Genomic DNA, 4,747 nt, shown 5'->3' with positions numbered 1-4,747 from the left:
CGGCAGTCTATAAGAGTATTTATGGATCGTGCAAGGAACTCTAGTTATTCTTTTAATTGCTTTTCAACTCGTCCGTTTAACCTGCAAAGAAAACAAACTGATAATATTCTTGTCAGATAATTTAATAAACAGGATGCATACGATTAATATGTTCTTTTATTGTAGGACGTTTTTGTTTTACGAAAAATCTTAAATACATTAACGTAATTATAAAACAAACTTTGATAATGTTTGAGTGAATATCGCTACTGACGTTTTTTGATAAAAAATAATGATAAATATAATTGATTTATCTATATTAATAATGCAAATGTGAAAGTAACTCTATATATCTCAATATTAAGTGTCCAAGGTAGCTAACATATTTATTTGACTAGTTAAATAGTACTGATGACAAAATAATTTATGTTCACTAATTAATGTTAGTCGTTTTTGAACACGCAATAATAAAATTTGTAATAAATTTAATTTTGTTTTATTTGTCTATCTGTCGTTCTTTACAACCAAACTGCGGAACTCGATAAAATTTGTTATGAAGCAAACTTGAATTCTAAGAAAGGCCATAGGACTTTTTTGCCTGACACATGCCAACCAACATCAAATAACGCGAGTGAAACCGCAGGCGACTATTAGTGAAACATATTTTTTTTATGGTATAGGTTTGCCTACGAGCATATGGGCCACCTGATGGTAAGTGGTCACCATCACCCATGGACAATGACGCTGTAAGAAATATTAACTATTCCTTACATCGTCAATGTGCTACCAACCTTGGGAACTAAGACGCTGTGTCCCTTGTGCCTGTAACTACAGGCACACTGGCTCATTCACCCTTCAAGCCGGAACACAATAATACTGAGTACTGTTATTTGGCGGTAGAATAACTGATGAGTAGGTGGTACCTACCCAGACGGGCTTGCACAAGGCCCTGCCACCAAGTAATATATTGTATGTATCGTTATTTTAGAATTGTTAAAGATAGAAGAAGACATATACGCTATGATTATTGACGGGTTACATGTGAAAACTTGGTATTAGCTTATATTTCAGCAAACGCTGTGAAAACAATTTTGATGGGGATGGTAATAACTAAGTGGAGGCGGAATTAGGTCTCTCGTATGGCAATGATCTGTATGGCGCCATAGTTGGGAATATAACGCCAAATATAAGTACCCCATATAAAGTCACAAGAATTATCTAACAACGACTGAAGCAACTCGTGAATGTTATGTTTACGAGTATATTTATTTTTATTCATTTTCCTAGTTTTTTATGTAAATAACGATTGATATGTGAAAGGATTATCGTTCATAAACATAGTACGAAGTACATTTGTCTGAGAATTGTTATTATGTGTAAAAATTTGAATGTCTTTTTGTGATATTAAAATAACCACTTTTTACTAAATGCATATGTATACACGGTAAATATATCAAAATAACATTAATTACAATTTTTATGTGCCTCTCTGTTTTTTCCGGGTAATATCTAAGAAAGACTAAACCGATTTTGAAGGGGCTTTCGCAGACAGATAGCTGATGTAATATATGATGTTAAATTGAAACGCTAGTAGTCGCGAGCACAGCTAGTAATACTATCAATGTGAAAGTAACTCTGTCTTAATGTTGCTCTTTTACGGATAGAGTACTGAGCTGATTTTGATGAAACTTCGTATGAAGCAAGATTGGACTTCAAGTACAGACATAGATTAGTTGTTTTATACCTAACTTCTGACGTTCATCCCTCTAAAACGAATGAAGCCACGCGAGATTAATTATTCATAATATAATTTAATTATACATCTTTCGTCTTTCAGTAATAGTAGTTTCCTTTTGATACAGTAAGTATATTTAATATTTAAGTACTCCTAAGTATGTCTAGTAATTATTATATTATCTATTTATAAACTACGAATAGTCTTGTTGGTACAAAAGGAACTAAGCCAAGTAAACTTCAATCAATGGTATTTATTATGTTTTTTTTGTAACAGCCTGGTAAATGTCCCACTACTGGGCTAAGGCCTCCTCTTCCATTAAGAAGAGGGGTTGGAACCTCGTCGTGCTGTTTCAATGCGGGTTGGTGGAATGCACATGTGTCAGTACTTCAATGAAATTAGACACATGCAGGTTTCCTCACGATGTTTTCCTTCACCGCCGAGCACGAGATGAATTATAAACACAAATTAAGCACATACATATATATATATAGTGGTGCTTGCCTGGGTTTGAACCCGCAAACATCGGTTAAGATGCACGTGTTTAGAACACTGAACTAGGCCAAATTCTGATTCCAATTTTAAATTTGAATTTCGAAAAAGGTTTTCGTTATTTAATCTGTTGGTTTTCCTTAAAACGTGCCAGCCAAGTCATTACAAGATAAGCATCATAAGCAAAATTGAACAGTCGGAAGTTCGGCTGTATTTGAACACGTGACCTTTGTTTGCAGTCCGCGTTCTACATTCACTCGGCGAAAGATCTTAAGGAGTACTACGAAACTCTTATCGTAATAACAACGAAATATTTTATTTGTACAGTGTGCAATCATCTTTATTTGGCGTCTTAAATCTATTGTCTTTCCTTAACCTATAAAAACGCCACGATAACGTTACAGAATACATATAACGTTATGAGTATAAATTATAATGTTATTTAGAATAGATAAGGGCGATATAATCGGTCAGGGGGACAATTGGTTCCTGCCTCAGTACCGCTCTGATTAAATGATACTGTGAAGTGTGCGTTAATACAAGTGCATTATTTTCATTGCCTTATAAGGAGGATACCATTACAGGGTGACCATTATCGAATACTTATTTCACTCTCAGAGACAAACAGAAACAGTAAAAAACTAAGATGATTCGCGATCAGTCAACTAACTTCCCACTATCAATCAATTTTCCGACCCTATGATATAATTTTAAATTTGATAAGTTTGTCTAATAGTAAACATATTACTCCAGTCATTATAGACATTTGGATATGCAAAAAATCTTAGAAAGTGGAATTACTGAATACGTTGTATCAGGAGCTTAGAAAACCTTAATTTTATATCTCTATAACCATCAACAATCGGTTAAAAATGTATAGGACATCAATTGTAGAGCGTAAATGAAGCGACGAAACAAAATTCAACCCCTCCCTCAAGATGGCGGCGAACGCACGCAGGAAATCGAGGTCGACAATTTCAAGTAAAGCTTTTCTGAGCCTCTCCTATCACATATCCAAAAATCAGCTTTATCGTTTTATTTAACTTTCTTGGCTTGTTTTTAGGGTATAACTGGGCTATGATTATTTTATGCTTTTTTACTAATTAAGGCAATTACACACAACTGAAAAGAGATCAGGTGCTGAATAGTTAACGTGTTTTCACAGATACAGAGTGTTCACTGGCAACTTCCTGATTACTTAACACAAAACTTTTTCCTTTTTTCTTTATCTCAAAATGTACACTTGTATACATTATACATGTATATTTAATGACGAGTATAATGTTGCTGAAGATCTAAGTCGTTAATTAGTAAGGTACACGGCTTTCTTGCTTCGCTTCTTGTTCTATACCGGTGCTAAGCATGCTTGATTATGTAATTTTCAGATTACTGGATATAACGTTATGTAACAATAGCAATTTGTGTCGTGTTTTAATCTTTTATTATGTAAGTTGTATTGGTATTATATATAAACATTAAAGCTTTAACTATATACAAATAGAATGTTAAAATAATTACTGTACAAATCATTTCCTGTTGAATCGCATTTTCAATCCCTTGGGTGAAAAACCCCTGTCACCAGTGGAGGTTATAGGACGAAGTGATACTTTTTATGACGGTTTTTGCGCTATAGATATATGTCGTACACATATTATATGAAAAGTCAAAACCGTCAATTTATTGACGAGCTTAAGTTTTTTTTCTGTTAGTGATAATATTCGAAATATGAATATTTCATATAATATGTTAACAAAAATTATTATGGTTGAATATTGATCACTGAGATAACACTAGTTCCAGAAGCTTCTGAAATTGGTAAATCATCCTAAATGGCATGACAGTTGTCAAAGTTTGTAAATTTTTTTATCCCAATATTCCTCGAGACTTAAGAACTAATTATAGTTGAAGTAATTAAAGGCTATTTTTAAAACTTAAGACAAAATGAAAACGTGACCGTATATAAGTTCTGCGCGGCATAAATTAAGAATGTAAAGAGATGATGTTTGTACGCATTAATATTCGCAAACATAAAAGCAATTAATTTTGCGGCCGGCTGGAGGCGTGGGATGTTGATGGCGATACTCGAAAAATACTCGTAACGATAATATTATTATAACAATTAAACAAATTAATTATTTTGTATATTATTTAAATTAAAGTTAATTATTAAACCATATATCTAATTAACCGGAAATTTGTACATATACATTTTAACACCTGTATTGAAGCACAGTGGTATAGTCAAGTTCAGTAGGTGGCACGCAAGCCCTATTGGATATTTAGTAAGAAAGGTACGCTAAATATGAAATACGAGCTATAGCAATTGACATCGTTATTAAGGAGACTGCAGCAGTTAATTGCATTATTCATTTGACAATAAGAGAAAAGGTATAATGGAAACAAAACAATCAGCATTCAGCTTCGAGCATTCAGGCGCCGTTTGAAATTAAACTTAATTTACGAAAGACTCGAGTAAAGATCTTTTGATTTAGCCTTTCGTTGAAGAACATTTTGTTATTTCCAGCCCTTCGGTTATTTGAT

The sequence above is a fragment of the Vanessa cardui genome, chromosome 18 (assembly GCF_905220365.1).
Source record: "Vanessa cardui chromosome 18, ilVanCard2.1, whole genome shotgun sequence".
Lineage (NCBI taxonomy): Eukaryota > Metazoa > Arthropoda > Insecta > Lepidoptera > Nymphalidae > Vanessa > Vanessa cardui.
Note: the sequence above shows the minus strand (reverse complement) of the source record.